General features: G+C 36.6%; 1 protein-coding gene across 7 annotated transcripts in view; it reads left to right on the forward strand.

The window, feature by feature from the left end:
* The window catches only part of LOC109424102 (uncharacterized), a 180,485-nt gene that overhangs the window by 63,703 nt on the left and 91,945 nt on the right, over positions 1-24,837 (forward strand). The window contains exon 1 of one of the 7 annotated variants that reach the window (XM_029880213.2): positions 3,274-4,694. The exons of 5 other annotated variants lie outside the window; for them this stretch is intronic. The gene's annotated coding sequence lies outside the window, so the exon portion shown is untranslated. Of the gene's footprint in view, positions 1-3,273; positions 4,695-17,472; positions 18,318-24,837 lie in introns of those variants that run through there. One more of the 7 variants, XM_029880214.2, reaches the window with a different exon arrangement.

Genomic DNA, 24,837 nt, shown 5'->3' on the forward strand with positions numbered 1-24,837 from the left:
AGATGACTACCTGCTATCCCGTGTCCGATCCTGCTGATGCTCGTTTGAACCACGTGTCGACGGGGCACGTGGTTCTCGGAAGCTGCGCTCTCGAAGCGGCTGGATTTACTACGACACGTTTTGCGCCGCCAGGATCTTCGACCCTGTCACTCGTCAGTCTTCCACAGACGGGGGATTCACGACGGTTCACGATGGACTCACGCTGAACACACGCCGGCTTCACCGGCCCTCGTGGCGGTCCCTTAAGGATGCTCGCTCGGTAAGGCGGGCTCGTTTGCTCACCAACTTCCGTCCTGGCAATGAAAATATTCCAAACGGAAAAGCCACTTTCCCGTGGCTTTTCGCTTCGTTTCAAGTTTCACACACTTTTTTCCGTTTTCTAGCTTTTAGTCCAGTTTTAGTCCTTTCAGGCACTGTACACTTCACACGTGCAACTGTAGAACAATCCTATCACCTTTGGACTTGCAGGATTTTTAAAACAACTTGTCACGATGGAATCAGACTGTAAAAAGATCGCCTGATTTAGATCTGGAGTGGGCAAAGGTCTCATTTAGACCAAGATTTTACTACTACCGTCGCGAAATCCTTGGCGGAAGTTACTAGATCTTTATATGTGCCTAAAGTTTTGTCCCTTTCATCCTCCTGTCCATCTAACCTGAACCTGACCTTCTATCTCTTTCTGTAGGTAGATTTTTCTAATTTAAACTTTTTGCCCGCGATCTATATCCATTTGGACACCCAAAATCTGGCAATCATCGTAGTTGTAAAATGGTCAAAATTGCACGTCTACTGGTGCAAACACTCATCTCCCGTATTCATCCGCCATGGGAGGTGTTCATTTGGTTTAAAATGAATTCAATAGGGGAAGTGGTTCACCAGGATGAAGGAGAAGTGGTTCACCTAGGATGAACCAAACTGTTATCCGCTTCACTCACCGCTCAATTTAAACTCTCTCTCTCTATCTTGCTATTTGCACACAGTCACTATCCGATTTTGCAACTGTTACATCCTTGCCGGGATTTTAGGAGAATTTTTATCGGAATTCAGAGAGAATCCTTACCGGGATTTTGGAAGAATTCTTTTCGGGATTCTGGTAGAACCCTTACCGGGATTCTGGGTGAATCCATGCCGTGATTCTGGGAGAAACCTTGCTGAGATTATGGGAGAATCCTTGCCGGGATTCTGGGAGCATCCCTACTGGGATTCTGGTAGAATCCCAGCCAGGATTATGGAAGAGTCTCTGCCGGGATTCTGGGAGAATTTCAGCCGAGAACCTGAGAAATCTGGGAGAATTCGTTAAGGTATTCTGGGAGAATCCATTCCGCGATGCTGTGAGAATTTCCGCTGGGACTCTGGGAGAATCCCTGCCGGAATTCTGGGACCATCCCTATCGGGATACTAGTAAACCTGGGAGAATTCCTGCCGGGATCCTGATAAATCTGGGAGACTTCATTTAGGTATTCTGGGAGAATCCCAATGCCGATTTCAGCGTTACGTAATAAATTGGTGCTGCCTCACATCAACATATTGAAAATATTATCTAGCTTTTGTCCTGCTAGATAAATCGTTACGGACGTTGTGCTCTCTGATGATTTATGTTGTTCCAAAACACTATAAAAGATAAGTCCAAAAAATAAATCAATGTTACACCACATTACGGTGTTCTTACTGTTATAAATCACAATTTTTAAAGCACCGCTCACTTCACCAAGAAAGAACCTGCGAGCGAGATCCATTGAGCTCCGAACTGAGTGTTCGTCCGTACAAGAATCGTTTCGTCTCTCATTCTCTGTTTAAATTACTCTTTTGTGTCGAACTTTTACGCGAATGGGATGTATGTACTTAAGGCACTACCGTCAGTCAACGGCAACAAGGAGTCCACTCACGCGGCTCGTCACACTAAAGCTGCAGGAATCAATCAAGTGAACATGTGGAATCGGCTCCGGGCCTCCAGCTCCTTTGTGGTACCCAGCAAACAAGGGAGATTTGGAACACGTCTTACTCAGCTACCACCGCACCGGTGGTGGTGTTGTCAGCCACTACAGCTTCTCTCCTCTATCTCCGGACGCTAGTCGTGTCTTCCAGCTCAGCTGATAGTGCTCCTTCCTAGCGTCGAGTGGTCGGCTGTACACACTGGTCTTTATCGATCGGATCATATTTATTTTGTGGCACGGCGGCGGCGCGAGGCAGCGAACGGAACCGCGCGAAACGAACGAACGCAATAACGTGCGCGCGCTGATTCTACTCAGCTACCGGCGCGCACGGTGACCACCGCCAGTCTCAACCGAGAAGCCTATCGACGCGGTTCGGACGCACTTGTCGTGGTCGTCGTCAGCAAATCCCCTGAACAACAACGTCGCAATCGATACGGTCGGAGTTCGTTGTCGGGGTGCGCAGAACAAAGCCGAAGTGATTCGAAATTTGATTGTGATTGTTGATCCAGATCTTCCGGTTTCCGAAGTTTACGGTACCGCTGCCGCCGCCGATCGTCGCGAAGTTCTTTTGTACCGCGCGAGCGCCCGGTTCTGCCAACGTGATTTTGCGGTTAAGGGTTGAGCATTTGAAGGGATGGAGTTGTCAGAGCAAGTGAATGCGTTCGTTGGCTAAGTCACGCGATTTTGGTGAATATTTGTGAGATGGATTATATCTTAGTAGGGTAGGTGCATCAGTTATGGTCAGTGTTTCCTGATTTGGAAAAAAACGTGTACTTTCATTTTTGTGAAATATGATGTAGATAATTGGAACGTGCGATTTTACCTGAGTTTAAACGACATTACAGGTATATTCCATCACATGAACTAGAGTTATTATAAGACATGTAACAAGAATTTGTACCGTCAAGGCACCATTCACCGTGGATCTAAGAGGATTTGGGGCGAATATGGGCTGTCATTTGACACCAATCTTAAAAACATTGTTGGTGCCGCTGTTAATTGCTTTCATTAGAGGTTAAAATTAAAGTAATATTCACAAAAGAAGAGAAATTTTCAAAAAAATTGATGATATAGTACAATTAGTAGAGGGTAGTAAGGTCGCCTAATTCCGTGGTAGGTCACCATTCACCGTGGTAGTAGGGACCCATTCACCGTGTGTCAGAAATTTTATTCTATTTTATTTCAAAAAGATCAAAACAACCCAACCTAGTGAATTTTCTTCGTTTTTATTCATTTCAAGTAATAACTTGCCAGATTTAATTAGAAAAACGAATGTTTAAATTTTCAGGTATATGGGACAATATGGGGCACGGTGAATGGAGACAATTTATTTTTAGGGTACCCATTTACCGTGCCTTTTTGTTTCAATTAAAAAGTACAAGTAATCTTACTTTCTTGTTAAACTTTCTTCAGTAATACAAAATACATACCTAATAAGTGAACTTAATTGCTTCTTGGTTGAATAAAAACGTCACTACATTTAGTTTATCGCTTAAATCACCTTAGCGCAGTTTTGGTTTTTTCACTATGAATGCAGTGAACGAGCAGAAAACCGCTTCATGTAAACACACTTTAGTGTCAAAATGATACTTTTAAATGTTTCTAATGAGCGTTTTGACATGGTAACAATACATTAGTGTTGTATTGTTGAAATTGAAGGGAAATTATCATATCATTCAATCATAATATGGAAATAATGAAAAAATATTCGAAGGCACACGGTGAATGGAGCCCCCACGGTGAATGGCGCCTTGACGGTAAACGAATTTGTGACATCATGTAAATTCACATGATTGGAAGATTACATGACTAAAGTTAAGTTTTCATGGCATGGATTGTTCATTATTTTTGTTTGTTTGGTTGGGTTTTTGTCAGTTTTGGAAAAAGACAATGAAAATAATAAATTATATGGAAAATCATTGTGAGCTAGTATGGATGTCTATTCATTCCATGTCATGTAAAAATAAATCATCAGTATGTAAATTTCTGTGAATTGTCACGTGTTTGGTTCACTTTTTTATTTAGAACACAGATAAAATTAATGAGATTTACACTCCATGTAAACTTCATTTTGGTCCTGTAAACTTAGTGTTATAATGGTTTACATGATACATCATGTAAATTTGTGTTTTTTGTCATGGAAACACTCATAGTCATGCTGAATTACATGACATATAATGGAAGTTTACATAATATTTAATGACTTTTACATGATATATCATGTAAACTTCTGAGATATCCCGCGCTCCAATCATGTGCATTATATGTCACAGAAACACTTTTTTCGATCTGTGAAGGTTTAGAACGATTTATTCGATGTTTGTATAAAAATCTAGCATTTTACTGCCTACCAATCATAACTGAAACACTTACCCTAAGTATCTGTTTGGTTATGGATGGAGAATTGTGCCAAAGAAAAACGTGACAAAAGAAACAAGTGAATCCAGCTTTTGCAGAGCAAATGCATCGATTTGTTTCCACCTATATTCCTAACAAAGTGTTACAGTAATGCTTATAGTGTGACCGGCTAGGCTCAGAACAACGTGCTCAGATCAGTCAGATTCGAATCCAATCGTGGCGGGCGCCGTGTGTGTCAATTCTGCGCATATCAGTCAATGGAGGAGCACCTCGCTGTCTTATCAACGCATTTGTTGCTGGTGAGGTGATAGTTGTTGCGCTGCGGTACGAAATTGGGACTAACGAAATATTCTGCTCGTGTAATCTGCGCTGCGCACCCGAAGAGATGTGGGCCTACAATGTGTAAGTATATACGCGCAGAGTATTGTCTTTTAATCGTTTGAAGACGTGAGATGGCGGGATTGATTGATGTGTGGTTGGAGTCGTCATTTTGGAATGAGGAAAAATACTCACGTGAATAACGCAGTATCTAAGAAATGCCTTCCAAATCTGATAGGAAGATAATGTGTATCAGCAATTCAGTATTGTGGACATGTGCGTAATATTGTAAATATAAATTCTTCCATGGAGAATTTGAAGTGTGAAGATCATCAAAATTTAAATGAAATGAAAATAAAAAATAACAATACTAAAGGAAAACCAGTAGAAATTTTTCTAGAGCAACACTAACACTAATCCCTGGATAAATTGAAGGAGGTTTCTATAGGACTAATAATCCCGTTACAAATACATATTCCTCAAAACAAAAGCTGGAAAAATCGCAGGACAAATTCTCGGAGACAATCTAGAATCTAGATAAATTGATATTCGTATTTATGGAGATATTTTTATAGCAAATCCTAAAAAAATCTTTCAAAATTCTTAAAAGTTTTCTTAAATAAGAGATTGCTGCAATTACTAGAATACAATTTTTGAAAAACGAAATCTTGAAGAGTTCATTGTGATTCGCGGTGGCGGTGCCTGTCAAATGGCAAGAAAAGGTTCTTCTTTCGGTTCAGTTCGGCAGCGTAGTCATCGTCGGTTTGACCGCGTCTTGGAGATTCCAATCAGTGGCCAGATGCTGCTTTTATCTCCGCACTGAACCATTGAACACTTGGATGGATATTTATCGGTGAGCTCGGTCCATATTACACTAGTTTACAGCATTTTTGAACTCGCTAAGCTGATGATCATTTTTGGTGTAGAATCATGCCCTGAGTTCGAAAACGCGAAGATAAAAAATTACATACATACATACATTTATTTGTTCAACATCACATTTAAGACAAGACAAAATCAACAATAGTACGCCATAATACTCGGATTGTGGCTGCCGCTCTCCATCCTCGGTCGCGCCCAATGCTTGTCAGGTCACGCTCCACCTGGTCCGCCCATCGTGCTCTCTGCGCTCCACGCCTTCTTGTGCTAACCGAATCAGTAGCAAACACCAGCTTTGCAGGGTTGTTGTCCGGCAATCTTGAAACATGCCCTGCCCACCGTATCCTTCCAGCTTTGGCCACCTTCTGGATGCTGGGTTCACCGTAAAGTGCAGCGAGCTCGTGGTTCATCCTTCTCCGCCACACACCGTTCTTCTGCACACTGTTCCAAGTGTTCTGACGATAATGTCCATGTCGTCCGCTAAGCTCACAAATTGACCGGATTTTGTGAAAATCGTTCCCCGGCTGTTGAGCCCGGCTCGTCGCATCACACATTCTAGAGCGATGTTGAATAGTAGGCATTAGAGTCCGTCACCTTGTCGCAGTCCCCGGCGAGATTCGAATGAACTAGATAGTTCACCCGAAACCTTTACGCAGTTTTGCACACCGTCCATCGTTGCTTTAATCAGTCTAGTCAGCTTCCTAGGAAAGCCGTTTTCGTCCATGATTCTGCAAACATTACAGTAGAGCGGACATTTTTTCGACTTTCCATACAAGGTTGATAATTTGAAATCGATTTTTGTTCTATTTTTAGGCAAAGTCGTTCACTTCATTCATCTCATTTTCCGAAATCAATGCTCCGATTGAGCTAAAATTTTAGCTGTAACTGGGCAACATTTGATATACAGGGGATAGACAAAATGATCAGGACAGGTAAAATTTGCACTTGCCAATAAATGTTCAACTAGCTGTAACTTTCCGAAAAGTGCATCAAAAATACTCAAGTTTTCACTGTAAGTTGATCAACTAGTTGTGCATTAGTGGTCAAAATTTGGGAAAGATCGGGATAATTATCCGAGAGCCAACTTTGAGCTGTTATATCTTCGAATTCAATGAACCGAATGCAATGAAATTTTGACCATTTATGACTTATATAATGAGCTGTAAAAAATTTCTGACTCAACTTAAAATTCTTAACACGGAAAAAATTATAACGATTACACTATTTATCTAATAAAACACCAAATTATTCAAAACTTCAAAATCGTTTCAAAATTCAAGATTCTAATTATAGTTTAATTTCCTCTAATTGACTTGTACATTAATATGTTTTAAAGGGAAGAAACATAATTTGTGTTATGTTAGAGTCAAAGGAAAATAAGTGTTTCAATGCGAATAGAAGGACTTTATTAAGCATTTCCAGCCCAAAATACAAAAATTGCCATTTTTGACTCAATATTAACCAGTTTTAACGAGACTTTAACGAGGTTGCGCTGAACACATCAACACATAACCATTTTTCCTTCCCTAACTTTTGAAAAGTGCGAATGAAAATTTTTATTATTTCAAAAAATTGTAACTTCAAAACGGTTTGTTGGATTGAAATGATGCCTTAGAAAATGTTATTATATTTGATATTTGGAAGACTTTCAGAAAAAATACACTGCGAATAATATTCATCGTAGATCTATGTTAGACGTCATATAATTTCAATTTTCAAAAAGGGCACCCAGGTAACCAATAAGCATTTGAATAAACTGTATTTCTGTTCCATATCTGCATTCGGCCTACTTACTGCCGTACCATAGCAGTTCGACTGCTAAACTGCCCTATATTAACAATTTGAATGCAACTTAAATTCTGACAGCAGTTGCGGAGCATTTCAAATGCACGGTAAGTTTTGGTTAACAGGCATTATAATTGCTACTTTATTGCCATTGAACTGCTAAGAGAGATGAGTGATACTAAAACCTTAAAACATTTCCACTTCTAATTTACGTACAGTGTATCAAACAATTGTCCGTACAGCAAATTTTTGGTCAAAATAATTTTTCATTCAAATGTTTATAACTTTTTTATACGTCAATCAAAAACGCTGAAATTTTGACAAATAATAAACCATATATTGCAGCTCCATTGGTAAAATTTTGAGCGAGATCGAATAAGTTTTCTGAAAGTTATAGAACTTTTAGTAAAACTTTTAGGATTTTTGAACACATTTTTAAAACATTATATCTCAATATGTACTCGATGAAATTTTTTCGATCTTTTTTGTGTTACAGCTTATACCTAAGGCTTTTATATGCAGCTTCGTTTGAGGTTTTATATTCACTACAAAAAATATGAAAAATCTGTATATATTCAGAGTATTATTTGGAAATTTATCATATTTTGATCAATAAAAGTGCCAAGTGTTTTCAACTTTTTTAAACTCACTTAATGTAATATTTTTATACAGGACCTACTAAATAACATATGAAGAGTAGGTCCTATGCATTTTTCGTTCAGTTAATGCTCTTTTATTGGTAGAAAACGTTTGGCAGATTATATGTTCAAAATATGGTGATTTTTTAAATACCGTCAACTGCATAAGCAAATTTTTTATATTTTTTGTAGTGAATATAAAACCTCAAACGAAGCTGCATATGAAAGTTTTAGGTAGAAGCTGTAACACAAAAAAGATTGAAAAAGTTTCATCGACTACATATTGAGATATAATGTTTTAAAAATGTGTTCAAAAATCCTAAAAGTTTTACTAAAAGTTCTGTAACTTTCAGAAAACTTATTCGATCTCGCTCAAAATTTTACCAATGGAGTTGCAATATATGGTTAATGATTGGTCAAAATTTCAGCGTTTTTGATTGACGTATAAAAAAGTTATAAACATTTGAATGAAAAATTATTTTGACCAAAAATTTGCTGTACGGACAATTGTTTGATACACTGTATAATGGCTATAGAAGCCACTATCATTTGCATGTACTGTTATTCATAGGCAACAACGAAGAAGATCATACTATGGCAAATAAATTCCATTGCTGGCTCCCTATGGTCGATTTCGTTATCAGCACCTACCGAGCCCATAACATAACGGAGAAACTGTCGGTGTTAGCCTTTAATAGATCAAAAATCAAACGCACATTATCTAATCATTTATAGCTTACCCTCCAGCGCGGTTCAGCAGCATCGTCAACCCGAGGATCGAGGGATCGAATCCTCATTTGGCTGAAATCAACAAAAAATCAACAACAACGGTAGTTCCGACCATGCCCCGAGCCGCAAAAGTTCCACGGGAGAGTGAGAAAAAATAGAAGAGAAGGGAAGCCGTAAAATGGGCAGGGGAAAATATTTGTTTTTATTTTTGACAATCTGGGGGATAGGAGGGATAAGCATTTAATCAGCCGTATATCGGGCCAAAACCTGCATTTAATTAGCTTTTATGGCGCATATACGGCAGATTAGCATTTAATCACCTGCTGTAGTGCCGGTAGTGCCGAATTAATGCCATTTTAACTGCTTATTGGTTACTTGGGCAATTATTCCATCGATTTTTTAAAAGTATTTTTCTGTAGCAAGCTGACTTCTAATCTCAACTTGCCAGTAGCCCAGGATGTTCAAATGCTTCGCACTATTTTTTCCAATTTTTTTGTTTCATCGATTTTTAAAACAATTTTTTTTATATCAAAAATAGACTCTACATACATGTTCAATGAAAAATATAAGCAGAACTGTTTTCCTACATCTAATCATCTGAACATTTTAAATTAGTGAAAAAAAATAAAAAAATAATCAAGAAATGTGTATGGACTGGGACCTTGTGAAATGTTGTTCGAGATCGGCACATCCTTAAAAACCATCATTTGGAAATTGCTTCAACAATTTCATTAGAATTATTCATTAGAAATTAACTTGATGTGTTATTTATCAATTTCATCGGAAAACCCTTCCTATAAAGTTTGCTATTTTGCCACTCGTTTAGGGATTTTCTCAAGCTTGTTTTTCAATCGGTTTAGCTGTTATTTGGCGAAATTTCTTTGCAATTGTTTTGGCAATTTCTTCATAAATTTCTTTGGAAACTTCCGTCAGCAATTCCATTGGGGAACCTCTTGATTATCCCTTCAAAAATTCTTGCAGAAGGAATTTCAAAATCTCTTTTCGAACTCCTTCTGAAATTTCTTTTAATTCTTTAGAAAATTTATTAAAGAATTCTTCAATTCTTTTGGAAATTTCTGTGTCAGCTTCTTTCAGAATGAATTCGGCAACTCCTTTAGAACTTGCTACGAGACATTCTATAGGAATTTCATCGACAATTCCTTTGCAAATTTAAATGGGAAGTTTTCTTGGGAATTTCTTTGAAGCATTTGTCGGTATTTTTTTCAGAATTCCAATGCAAACAGCTTCAGAAATTTCTTCGACAATGTCTTTGAAATGCCTGCGGAAATTCCTTCAGTTATTGCTTCGAAGAGTCTTTCAGCATTTCTTTTAAGATTTTTCTGGAATTTCTTTTAAATTCCACGAGCATTTTTTTTTTGGGAATCCCTTCAAAATTCCTCTAACATATTCTTTGAGATGTCCTTCAGGAAGTTATTTGTGAATTCTTGCAAGAATTTCTTTTCGGAAACTCCATTGGAATTTTTTTTTCGGAAACTCCATTGGTATCTTTTTCCGAAATTCTCATAGGAAATTTCTATGGAAATTCCCTCGTTAATTCCATTGGGCATTTCTCGGACAGTTTTTTTTTTTTTGAAAATGCCTTCGGTTTATTTTTCTGTAACAGCTCTTATAATTATTCCTAATTCCTTTGGAAATTGATTTGCGGTTTCCATTGTAAGATTCCTGTGGCTATTCTTTTGGCAATCGCAATTCTTTTGTGTTTTCCTTCTGAAATTAATTCCTTTAAAAAATCTCGATGGGAATTTCAAAATTTCTAAAGAAATAGTATGAGAAATTTCCAAAGGAATGACAGAAGGAATTCCCAAATAATATTCTGAAAGAATTTTGCAAGAAATTTCTAACCTAATGTACAATAATTAAGCTGCCTATGAAATTTTCGAAAAAAAAAAATGAGAGGAATTACCGAAAGCTAAAAAATAAACGAAATGCCGTCTATTCTGTTCGCAGAAATTTCCGAAGGAGAACCAGCAGTTTTTTTTTTTTTGAATTATTAAAGCAATTCACAAAAAAATTTTGAAAAAAAAAAAATAAAACAACTACAAAAAAAATGTCAAAAATGTTTCTATAAAAACTGTTAAAGCAGTTTTCGTAGCAATATAAGTACAATAAAATACATAAGAAATAACAGAAAGAATCTAAATAAAATTTCCAAGAAAGAAATAACCGTTGAAATTCTCAAAATATTTTGAATCTATTTTTATTTGTGAATTTACTTGCTAGTTCTTTACACATTAATTTCCAAAGAAAGGAACTGCTGAACAGACTCCCAACTAATCATCCGAAAAAATATCAATTTCTTTGTCGAATGAATTTTCAATAAATCGCCGAAGAAATATTCGAAGGAATCATTATTGAAATTACAAAAAAAAATATGACGAAGGACTTCCGTGGGAATTGCCGACAAAGTTTCTAAATGTCATTACGAAAAATTCTCAATGAAATTGACGAACAAATTTTTGGAATAAAATTCATGAGAATTCAGAATGGTTGAAATAATTGTTGATCGGCATAATTACAATACTTTAGTTTAAAATGAAAAAAAAAAACAGATACTGCAACGTCTTCAATCACAGATTGCACAGACTGAACGATCACTGAGACAAAGGACAACATTTGAAACACCCAGCAATTTAGTGAAGAATTTTCCGATTGACGAAAATTACACCGACTGGAGCGAGAATCGAACCATGCTTCGAGTCTTAGAGTCTGGTGTTGTACGAGAAAGAGGAATGTAAACATAACGAGTAGTTGTGGAGGTTGTTTCACATGCTGCTCTGTTAAAAACATCTTAAAACATTTTTTTTGTGATATATGTTTCAGTTTCAAAAATTTTGGTACTGTTGGAAGTGTTTCTTGAAATAGTACTGGGGGAATTCTTGAAAAAAAAAACCCTTGAATTTTTTTTTTATTGGTTTAAAAATTTTTATTTTGTCTTTATTATTTTAATGAATAATTTTTAGTATTAATAAAGAAATAATCCTCAGAGAAATTTAATACTACTATAGGATTTATGGAGAAATTCCGGAATGAATTCCAACAGAAATCTATATAGAAATTTCTGAATAAATTGAATCCGTGGAAAATCCCAAGTGGGATTACTACAAAATTATCTGGGAGAACTCTTTAGAAACAATACGAAAGAATTCCATGACAAATTCGTTAAGTAAATATGGGAAACCATGTAGGTATTTCTAAGGCAATCTCTGGAGCATCACTAACAGAAATCTCTGATAAATTCAATGACGACATTCCTGGGGGAAATCTTGAAAATATTCCTGAAAAAAGACTGGAAAAATCATTGGAGAATTCCTTGAAGACTGGAGCAATTCTACGAACGTATTTCTATAATAATTCCTGCAAGATTTTTCACAGGAATTCGTACAAAAGTTCTTGAATAATTCGAGAAATTTCTGGAAAAATGTCTCATGAAGATCCTGCTGAGATTTCCGAAGTCCTTAATGAATTCTTGGAGCAACAATCACAGAGTTTTTTTTTTTTTATTTTAGAAGGTTTTCTTAGAGGCGTTCCTGGAAGAGTTATTACGGGCGTTGCTGTATAAAATACAATACAGATCTTTGAAGGAACTCTTCGATATATACTGAAGGAATTTATAAACATATTTCTGGAGGAATACCTGAAGAAAAGTTAGATTAATTTGGGGATTTTTTGATAAAAAAATCTTTAAGATATACTTGAAAAAATTCCTATAAAATAAAACTGTAGGACCCTAGAGATTTTTCTAATGAAATAAGATCAGAAGCATATCTTCGCGAAATTCTTGGCGAAAACTGGAGGAAATTTTGGAGAAATTTCTGATTAAACCAAAGATTGCAGGAAATGATCGATGATTGAGGTGAGAGAAAATGTGATGGGTGGTGAACGAAATGTAAGTTAGAATCTAGAAGCTATACGCTAGAAGCTTGAATACAGTAGCTAGAAAGTAGAAGCTAGAAGCTCGAAGAAGAAAGCTAGAAACTAAAAGCTAGAAGCTGGAATACAGTAACTAGAAACTAGAAACTAGAAGCTAGAAGCAAGAAGCTGGAATACAGTAGCTAGAAGGTAGAAGCTAGAAGCTAAAAGTTAGAAGCTAGAAGCTTGAATACAGTAGCTAGAAGTTAGAAGCTAGAAGCTAGAAGCTAGAAGTTAGAAGCTAAAAGCTAGAAGCTTGAAGCTAGAAGCTCGAAGCTAGAAACTGGAATACAGTAGCTAGAAGGTAGAAGCTAGAAGCTAGAAGCTAGAAGCTAAAAGTTAGAAGCTAGAAGCTAGAAGCTCGAAGCTAGGAGCTCGAAGCTAGAAGCTCGAAGCTAGAAGCTAGAAGCTAGAAGCTAGAAACTAAAAGCTAGAAGCTGGAATACAGTAACTAGAAGCTAGAAACTAGAAGCTAGAAGCAAGAAGCTGGAATACAGTAGCTAGAAGGTAGAAGCTAGAAGCTAAAAGTTAGAAGCTAGAAGCTTGAATACAGTAGCTAGAAGTTAGAAGCTAGAAGCTAGAAGCTAGAAGTTAGAAGCTAAAAGCTAGAAGCTTGAAGCTAGAAGCTTGAAGCTAGAAGCTCGAAGGTAGAAATTAGAAGCGCGAAGCTAAAAGCTAGAAGCTAGAAACAAGAAGCTAGAAGCTGGAATACACTAACTAGAAGCTAGAAGCTAAGCTAGAAACTCGAAGCTAGAAGCTAGAAGCTAGAAGTTAGAAGCTAGAAGCTAGAAACTAGAAGCTAGAAGCTAGAAGCTAGAAGCTAGAAGCTAGAAACTAGAAACTAGAAGCTAAAAGCTAGAAGCTAGAAGCTAGAAGCTAGAAGCTAAAAGCTAGAAGCTAGAAGATAGAAGCACGAAGCACGAAGCGCGAAGCTAGAAGGTAGAAGCGTATGAGGTAGAAGCTAGAAGCTAGAAGCTAGAAGCTAGAAACTAGAAGCTAGACGTTAGAAGCTAGAAGCTAGAAGCTAGAAGCTAGAAGCTAGAAGCTAGAAGTTAGAAGTTAGAAGCTAGAAGCTAGAAGCTAGAAGCTAGAAGCTAGAAGCTAGAAGCTAGACGTTAGAAGCTAGAAGCTAGAAGCTAGAAGCTAGAAGCTAGAAGCTAGAAGCTAGAAGCTAGAAGCTTGAAGTTAGAAGTTAGAAGCTAGAAGCTAGAAGCTAGAAGCTAGATAATAGAAGCCAGAAGCTAGAATCTAGAATACAGAAGCTAGAAGACAGGAGATAGAATAAAAAGTAAGTTAATTAACATTTTCCTCAACCCTCATTCGCATAAATCTCGATTTAGAAACAATCAAAAACATAGAACCATCCAGTATTTCAGTTACTGATCTAATCATTATTGGCACTGACCGTCCGTGGTGGGTCACTGTAACAGAGATTTATTTCCTAGTATGGCATTATCAAATCTGGTGGCAAGCGGTCAGCCCCTGGTTTCGGCAGGTCATTTCTAAAACCGTGCGTCTGGGCAGCTGATAAGTTTGAAAAAGAAGATTGTGCAGTAGAACAGCCAAAAAGTTGAAGGTCAATTTTTCGAATAATTATATTAATCAGTCTGATGCTTTGTGTCGTGATCGTGAAGGTAATTCTCCTGGTTAGTGCTTTCCAGTTTAAGGTTTATTCAACAATTGAATCCCTCCGAGATGAACTAGCTTAGGGCTAAAAATCTCGTTAATACAGATAAAAAAAAAACAATTGAATCCTCACAACCAATGTTGTGACCTCGCCGGATGTGTTTCACTCGATAGTTTTCTTCAAAGTCACTGCAAGTGATCCCAACTGCTGCTCGAACAGCTGTTTCCTCCTTTGTTCGTTACTCCTCTTTACCGACCACACGATCGACGACGGGAACAATACCATATATGATAGTAACAGCCGATTTTCGGTGGTTTCCATCACTGATAAATACGACACGAATTTCAGTAACAAATTTTGAAAACGACGTATAATCAATGCTACACCATTGATTATACGTCGTTTTCAAAATTTGTTACTGAATTGTTGGATTAACACACTTTATTTTTCCACATTTCAAAAAAAAAAAAACAAAACGAAGTGTAGCTGCAAAATGCTCACACTTAACAGAGATCGACGTAATCGATTAAGACGATCAAACAAAAATCAAACAATATTTATGGTCAATATTTTACGTCGATGAACTTAAAATAAATGTATGAGATCTTGTAAAATGTTATTCGAGATTTTTAAATGTTTTTATAAAAAAGGAATCAATTATTTCTCAGATTGGTCGTTATTCTAAAGCTACATTCATCTCAACTTAAAAGTTTACTGCTCAATTGTACTGTGAGCACATGATTTGATAAGAATTGCGAACAATTTGACCGATTTTTCGAATAAATACCAAAAATAATGACCACCCTATGTTTCATTTTTTATAGTCACGTAGCCGGTGTGCCGGGAAATGAACTCAGGTTGTACCAAAAATGGACGTGGACTAGACGAAAACAGAATTCAAGGGACAATTATTCAATCTTATTATTTTAAGGAAATTGTAGTTCGTTCACAATATTATTTTACGTGATATGAAAGCCAACCTCTAAATTAGCAAATGATACCTAACTGGCAATGAGGCATTGAGCGAGGTGCAAGAATAAACTCTATGATTATTGGTCATTGCTTAACTAGACGGGAATTAGATAAAACTCCTATTTGCTGTGATTTAGAAGCAAATAAACCCTATTTACAAAGAATAAAAATATCAAGAATGCCCACTCCGCTGATTCTTGGGGGACACTACCATAGCACTATATGCGGATGAAATTCAATTTTTAATAAAAACATACGCACACCTCCTTCTCTTATGACAAATCACGAACACTAATACAGAGACCTACAACCTTGATACGCTTAGAGAGCGCCACTTGTCTTGTTGCTTGACGTTTAAGTAGGAAAAAGCAAGAGATGGCATTCTTTCTATTTTTATTCTATGGTTTTTTATTTAAGTTCCGTCTAGCTAAGCAACGACCAATAATGATCAAGTTTATTATTGCACCTCGCCCAATGCCTCATGTCCATTTTGGTATTAACAACTAATTTTTTAAATTAGCTTCCATATCATGTAAAAAAATAAACAATGTAAAAAACTTAAGCAGTAGCCGTTTATGGATGTAAAATAAACATAAGCAATTTAAAGTAATTCAAATCCGGGCCACAGTACCAATGCCCAACCATATGATACAAAGTCGTTATTTTTACATCACCTTTCAAATTTCAATAAAAAGCAAGAAGACCCATACACTCTCACATGTTGCCGATTGTTGGCGCTCATTTTACTGTTCGTTTTGCATTTTTTTTCTGCACAAAAAGGTTGACGCCAATGGTGATTTGTTTGCAAACAAAAAGCGGCGAATGTGATCATTCGGACACCGCCATCCCAGTCAGTCAGTGTAGTGCGGGATGGGCGGCTGAATGTCGGATAAAAATAGACAAATAATTATTGTCCCACTGCTGTTCCGCTAGTCAGCCAGCCAGCCAGCCAGCCGAACGAACTGAGTTTGGTGGCAAATGTTTGTGTTTTTGTTTTCCTTCTCGGTGCAATTATGTGTGAAAAAGGATGCTCTTTTGGTTGCGGTTCCCTAGTTGATTGAGTGATCAAAATCTTGTCAAATGCGATTAAGATAAATGGGGCAAGAAAGCAGACAGTTCATAATTGTAGAAGTGTCCATAGAACACTTAGCAGCAGCAATGTCAGATGATTTTCTGTAATCACTCGTTCAAAAATCTGCATCCCATACAAAATTTGGGTCAAAAATCTGTATCCTAAACGAATGAAAAATCTGTATTTCAAATAAACGCAATCTGTACAGATGCTCAAAAATCTGTATAATACAGATAAATCTGTATATATGGCATCCCTGCTTAGCAGATAAGCAAATAATTACACAAGTTTACAAAATAAAACGAAAGTCGTGAACTTCTGTCAACGACCAAAATTTTTGAAGCACAATTTAGTGCTGATTTCGAAACCGACCTTCAAAAAATTTTAAGTAGAACAGTTTTTGAGTTTTAGCTCAATATCGAATTTTGCAACTTTTCTAAATATGTAATTTACTAAAATCCAAATTTATTGCGTTTTGTTCAACCAATTTTAAATCTTTTTCCATAAATTAAAAGCTGAATACAATACCATTCGATCATCTGAATACAGGTTTTGCGTCAGATTGATGAAATTCGAGATATTGGCGAGTTTTAGGGACAATCTTTATAAATTTTAGCAAAATTCCCAAAATTTTTTGAAGAAATGTATTTTTTTCAATAAGAAAAAAACCAACTTAAAAAATCTTTCTCGACGTTTATTTGACATATCATGTGTAGGCGAGTTACAGTAAAAAATTCAGCTCACTCGGAGCATTAATTACGGAGAATGAGATGTTTGAAGTGAGCGACTTTGCTTGAAAATAGAACAAAAATCGATTTCAAATCATCAACCTTATATGGGAAGTCGAAAAAAATTCCGCTCTACTGTAATTTTTTTCCTTCGCGATTTCGAACTCAGGGCATGATTCTACACCAAAAATGATCATCAGCTTACCGAGTTCAAAAATGCTGTAAACTAGTGTTATCTCATTGAGATGTTATGCTTGAAAAAAGAAAAAAAAAAGGAAGTAGATACTAAATAACATTTTTGTTGCCTAACTAGCATTCCTTCCCTCATTTGTATTGACATCCTTACATGAGTGACAATGCTATTTATTATGAAACAATGGAGTCTCGGAGTTGTCGGAGAGGGTTATGTCGCGATGCAAATGACACACAGAAATTCTAAAATCAGTATTTAATTGTTTCCACTTCCTGCTCGGGTAGTGTTTCGAAACGCGGCTGTCAGCCGACGAGGGTGATTTTTGAAAAATTAATTTCGTTCAAAAAAAGTGCAACCCAGCAGATAAGGCCACGGTTGGTCAGAAAAAAAAACACGAAGCCGCCGGGGAAAATTCGGAAAATGAACGTGAACGAACCTTTAGTCGAGTGCGATCGGTTGTTGTCATTGGAAGCTAGTGCGCCGCCGGGCGAGAGTCATTGTTGTTTACGCGTTGTTGCGTCATTGTAAATCCGCACGCAAGTGCCGTTGCCGCCGACGCCACCGGTATTTGCCGATTTGTTTGTTGTTATTCAATCAGCTGGTGGTGTGGTGTTCCGATTTCTGTGCGACAAAGAAAATTCTGAATCGAAAGGTTGTGACAGTGGTTATCCCGAGAAGAGAAATGTTTCATAATTTAATTCGTTTTTTAAATAGTGTAATAGTGTAATAGTGAAGTGTTTTGTGCCAATCTATCGGCATATACAGTTCAGCAAATGGCTTTGATCTGTTCAGCTTAGCACATATCAGCCTAATAAGTTTCACCAGAAAGCCAGCTTGTAACATTTTCTGTTATTGCTCGCTTCATTTCATCAAACAGTGCTTTGCAGTGAGATCAATAATGCTAATTTCTGCTCGGGATAGTAGTAGAAGATTTTTTGTACCGCGGGTCGATACAAAGTAGTCGAGTACAATCTTTCATTACTCACTGGCAGTAGAATTATTGCTACATTGCTCTAAGCGGTGGTGTGTCTAGTGATATTTTTGCTTGTTGACCAGTGCGCTGTCTCTACAATGTCAGAAAAGAACTCGTCGGCGATGATGTTTGGTGAACAATTCTAAGCAGCATGAACTTGTACTACGATGAACGTCTCTTGGTATGTACAATTTTTTTTTCTGATAAAGAGTCTTCACAATGCGTTCGGTTTCATAGCAACGTGATAACCAGAAAAACTAACAAGTTTTCCACAAAAGCCACAGCATCCCAAATCTCATGAATTAATTACCGTCATTACCAGCTGACTTTCCCCCCTCCGGAAGCATTATTAATTATCACCGAGCGATGCAATTTTCAGATGTCACACAGGCGCACTCCCAAACAGTTGCGCCACAACTGCAGCAACGCAGAACATAGTATACATACTATAGGTACAAAGCATAAAGCCCATTACCCGCTTCAAACAACATGCATATCATCCGGTTTAAAATTGTAGTACATGCTCTGCTGGTGGAGTTGACCACATCGCATTTCTATTACTCTAGTCCAGATGCCCAACGAAACATCCGGAACATTGTCGTCGCTAACGGGTTCCGTTATGTTTGGTGTGTTTGTTGTTCTACTTACGTCGGACTACTAAAGTAGTGAAATAGAATGCAAAGCTTAGCTGCATCGTGAAATGGGCAATTGACAAAATAATCGGGACAGTTAACAATTTACACTGTTAGTTGATTAACGTTCTAACGTTCTAAATTTTACTCGAACTTGAAACATTTCTTGATAATTAGTAAATCAACTAACAATCAAAATTTGAGAATTTTTGGTGTACTACACAAAAAAAATACATCTAGTTGAACAAATGTACAAATTAAAGTAACTTTATGAAAATTTTGCCAGTCTCGATCATTTTGTCAATTCCCAGCACACAGCAGTACGACCTTGACCTCGCATATTATTGTCCGATGTGCTCAATTGTAGAGCCCAGGAGTGAACCTCTGAGGATTTTGAACCTCCTGTGCGAAACATGTTTTATGTTGAATTATTCTATCCCAACCGCTAAAAATCTTCCCTGGTTTATAAGTCCAGCTCGTCGGGTGAAAGATTCTTGGTTCTTTGAAAAGTTTTTCTTTCGATTAACTACTTAAATCAGGGCTTCCCAAACTGTGCGCCGTGAACATTTCGCTGGTGCGCCGCAGGCGCTGAGCCAAAACAAAAAAAAAATATATTCTTAAATATGGGCACGCTTTTTTTTGTTTGATGGAACTTGGAAAGGTTGCTTCACGGAATTCTACCATAGTTCCCAACCTTCTAATATTCTATGGAATTTCTGATATTCTCTTAAAACATGTTGATTTTTATCAATATTTTCAATTTTCGGAGTTTAAAGATTTTTTGTTATGATTCTCAAATTGATAATGGAATTTTCAATACTTCGGTTGAGTTTTTGATTCTACCAACAGCTTGTAATCAAAACTGAATATTTCAAAAATCTTATGAGAGTTCTTTCCAGAATAATTTTCATCAATCTCCCGGTCTTTATGTTGTCTCCTGCTTTTCGGGACGACATTTTTAGCGACGTCACTATCATGGGTTTTTAATAAATTTTGTGTACCACAGGCACTTTTTAACCAAATTATTCAACTTTTCAATGGTCGTTCAAAAACAGTTATTTAAAACTCATGTGAAAGATAGTCCTTCAAGCTTTTCACAAGACTTAACGATCAAACGCATGGTAATAAATGTTCCATCATCAGCCTGGTCCTGATCATCTTCTTTTGTACCTAAGTTTGCTGAAATTTTCTACACACATCTTTGAATGTTTTGTATTTCCTACCGAAATAAAAGATTTTCATAAAATTCTGTAAATGAGCATGAGCATGAGCATAGATGACCGTAAAATTCGTAGTTGCTACTCCGTGATTGACCAGAACAATCGAAATTGCACAAGGAACCAACAAACGGAGCTTGGGAGTAGCTACCGCTCTCAATGTGCACAGTTCGAGAATTCCAAACTTTATTAGTCAATAACAGCGCCGGCCACGTCCTTACGGTCATCGAGGAAGGAAAGGAATGTTAGTGTGACGTACGTTGCTACTAGAGACCGAGATCACCTCATCTTCTCCACGACTGTCACGGGAAGGAGTTTTCGTTAGTGGGGAGGGAGAGAGTCACATGATTTGGATTCACTTTGGTAAGCGATGTGATTCATGCAACCTTAACTTGAGTCAAAATATTTATTCATTTTGACTAAAATAATACAAATTTCGACACCGAAGATGACGAATCATTCAAATTATTGTGTACATGCAAAAATGAAAGAAAAATGTTTATTATCAACAACAAGCGCCGACACATGACGTGACGAACTTTTCAATATTTGTTAGATAAATAAGTACACAAAAACCAGAGCCAAATTTTATACATCCTTTAGCATTAATTATTATGATAAAATGGAACGAGCTCACCAATAAACATCCTTCGAAGTGTCCAGTACGTATGTGCTGCAGCATCTTCTACTAACTGGCCTCTTCTCCAAAATCACACTGAACCGCTACAACTACACACGGGTACGACGATGTGCACATTCAAATTGACGACGACGACGCGGCCTATCTGATTGAAAAAAAAAAACGGAACTTCCACTTTGCCTCCAAAAACCACTAAACCGCCCCGTACGAAGATGAGCTCAGCCAAATAGACGACGACGTGCACGCGGACGATCCGAATGAAAAAAGTGGCCTGTACACTTTGCCTCCAAAAGCACACCAGATTCTCATAAAATTCTGTAAATCATTTAAAATTACCCGGAAGTGTCAAAGGATTGTAACAGTTTCACTGTTTTTGGTTGAATTATTAAGAATCAGAAGCTTGCTTCAGATGTAGAAGTTTTTGTCATATTTGTTCATCAAACAAGTATTTATGAAATCCTTCAGAAATTTTTCTAAAAAAATTTCTGAACTAAAAGTTATTCCAAAAAAATTGATGATTCTTTGTAAATTAGATGATGGTGCGCCGCGAAGTTTTCGAAAAATTTCAAAAGGTGCCGTGATAGCAAAAAGTTTTTTTTTGTTAAGAGGGCAACCCGACCAGAAGGGAATGCCTAAGAACCTATTATAGTATAAGGCCTAAAATTGTTATTGCTTTGTTGTTCTACGAAGTGTTGGAAGAACATCGCAATAACAATGGAAAATATTTGTGCAGAATTTGGTATTGATGTGATAATTGTTGATTTACAGTCAAAGCAACTGAAGAACAAGTTTTGGTATTACTTTGTTATTGAATACCTATTGGATAACAAATACAGCACATAAAGTTTTAGGTATGCATCAATTATTGAAATAACAATACTAATTATTTTCGAGATGTTATTTACACAAATTTATGGTACAATTCGGTTTTGTTATTTTGCCTCATATTACATCCTAACGAAGGGCATAACGAGGTACAGTGGTATTTAGGATTAATACCTTGATATGTTATTCAGTTGTTATATTGCGATTTTTTTTTCGACTTAGACTTTTATGTAATAAATTTCGTCGTACTCATATTTCACTTTCGATTTCGCTGTCACTCTCAGTCGCTGGGTTTTTGCAACTCGTCCGATAATGTGATAGGTTTCACCGGCCGTCGCAATGTTTACCATTAAGGTCTTTTGTTCTCGGTCCACCAGCTGGTTATGTTCACACAACAAAACCAGCTGGTTCACCGATGTTTTCGTTCATCCTTATTGTTCTCAGCCTCCAGCTGTTTATATTTTCATAACAAAATCAGCTCGTTTTGCCTGAATCGGAGAAAGAAAGCGAAAATGTGTCATAAATGTTAGGTTAGTACCATATTAGGGCGAGTTCAATTTTGTCGCTTAAGTCTGATTATTCGTAAAAAATACAATACTTTGCTGCTCTGGAAATGAGACCAGCCAACCAACTAGCAGGTAACTCTTCCTCGTCCCACACTGTTAACGTTGAACATTTCGTCATTGAGCTGTTATAACTCCGGATTAAATGAACCGAATGCAATGAAATTTTGAGCATTTGTGACTTATATAATGAACTATAAAATATGTTTGACTTAACTTCAAATTCTTAACACGGAAGAAAATTATAACGATTAGATTATTTTTCTAATAAAACACCAAATTCCAAAACTTCAACATCTTTTCAAAATTCAAGATGCTTATTATTCATTTCAATTCCCTCTAATTGAGTTGAATATAAATATGTTTTGAAGGAAAGTAACAACATAGGCGGCAATAAATTGAAAGAGTAATGGGATAAATATTAAAAATAGATCAATTTACAAAAAATAAAAAAAATAAATGAAATCGCTATAACTTTTCTCTTGTTAATAATTTCAAGCTTAGTCAAATATTTTCAGAGTCATAAATGGTCGAAATTTCAATGCATTCGGTTCATTGAATCCGGAGATATAACAGCTCAAAGTTGGCTATCGGATAATTCCATCTTTTTCTAGAATTTTATAACTTTGTGCAGAATAGCCCGAACGTTTTCACTAATACACGACTAGTTGATCAACTTACAGTGAAAATTGGATGCACTTTTCGAAAAGTTACTGCTAGTTGAACATTTTTTGAAAAGTGTAAATTTTGCCTGTCCAAAACATTTTGTCTATCGCCCTGTAAGTTGACAAAAACGCGTGCGTGTTATGGATTGTGGAAAAAGAAATGGATTTGTGAAAAAGGGAGTGTTCATATTTTGGGCTCAGAAACAGTTTGGCTTTCCATTATGCAGAATCGTTACTTGTTCTTTGGCTTAGTTTATTAAAGCGCCGGTCTGGCAAATACGGAGTCGTGGGTTCGAATCTCACCAGAATACGACTTTTTTACATTTTACAATTCATCTCTCAATTTGTCAATTAGCAACATTCTGAAGCTTCTAATTAATAACGTTTTTCCATTACTTTGTAGACATATAACATTAAATTGCTATTGCAATCTTCGGATGACACCGACAGGAGGTGCAAAAGGTTTCACTGCTAAAATTGTTACTACAATCTTCGGAAAACATCCTAGCGGAATAGTTTAACAAACGCTCACAGAATTCCGTACAATTTTTTTTTGAAAGTTATCAGGAGTATTTTTTTCAGAAAAGGAATAAGCAAAAGTGGAATTAGTCAATAAATTCATGCTAGCAGAAATGTAGGAGTTTCTTATACACTTTTTAGCAAACTTTTACTGATAGATTTCATACCTTATAATCCTGGTTGTACCCTACAGGGAAATTCCTAAAGATATGTCTTATTGTAAAATTTGTAATTAGCATAATTAAAATGCACCAAATTTCAAAATAGATTCCATACTTTTATATCGCGGCAGGTTGAACAATGTTTTAAGAAGATCAAAATAAGTACACATTTTGAAATCATATCACGATGAGATATTAGGTATTTTTTTGAATATTAAGATATGACATCAATTTTTTTTTTTGTCTTTATTAAAGAGACTTCCAGCCCTTGGCTGGTTCGTCTCTCCTCAATCAAAATTTGAATGTTTTGAGATATGATTTAGATATTCCCCTCTACCAGGGTTTGCGTGACGTACTAAATTGATGCTCCCAAAACTACATTTTTTTAATGTTTTTTTTTTAATTCGCCGTAACTTAAGTATGGTTTGATCTACGAAAATATATGCATAACTTTTTCATATGAATATATACAGAAACCCTATTTTATGCAATTTAGAATCATTTGAATAATGAAAAATAGTGGCATAATGTTCATAATGCAACTGATTTGAGTTGTACAACTCGTGCTGAAAAAATCAACTTTTTGCAACTCGTTACATAAACAACTACTTTTATAAAAAAAAAATCAAAAAATGGTTTGCTTTTGCTTTGCTTCGATGAAAACCAAAAAATTGCGAAAAAAAATTGAAAGTATTTAACCAATCTAGGCTCTTGTACCGAGTTCCTATGATACTGGTAAATTTTGAGACGGAAAGGATTTTTTTCTTGAAATTCCATCCATCCAGCGTGCAGCATCTCTGCAAGCGCGCCAAACTGCAGAGAGCAGTGCGCGCGGCAATTAAATAATTGATGTATTGTTTGTCCGTACTGTGTGCTCTCATAAAAGGTGCACACGAAATCATGTGATATTAGAATAGTAGTTGAAGTTCTCTCCCGAGCAGGCGCGTGCCTCTCGGGGGCTAATAAATCCAAAGTTTGTAACGTTTTCGCTTGGTGGATCACAATTCAAGAAAATAAAACTATAACTTCGACGCGAATCTTGATTGATTCCGTTGCTTAAAGTTTTGCTTAAGCGCCAATCAGGTCGAGACCTGATGCAAAACTCCACTTTTCAAAAAGGTTGCCCGGTTTTAGCTCTGCGGCAAGTCGTGGGATCGCACAGAATTTTTAGGAAAAACAATCAAAATTCAAATGAAAACACACAAATTCGTTTTAACACAATTTACTAAAAAAAACCAATCAAATCAGTTTGAAATTTTAATAACCTATTCTTCAAACATCTTCAAAATCGGCCGAATTAGGAAAATTTGACTTACCCTATTTTTCTGCTTAACAGCTAACATAACTCACGCGCAAGACAAAAGTTCATCAGTGTTTTTCTTAGTGTGCACACATTTTCTTCGGCCTCAGCCACAGCGGTCCCACGTCGCAATCTGGATCTGCTGACGGGTCACTGATTCGTACGCCGGATGCTGCAGG

Source organism: Aedes albopictus, chromosome 3 (assembly GCF_035046485.1).
Source record: "Aedes albopictus strain Foshan chromosome 3, AalbF5, whole genome shotgun sequence".
NCBI lineage: Eukaryota > Metazoa > Arthropoda > Insecta > Diptera > Culicidae > Aedes > Aedes albopictus.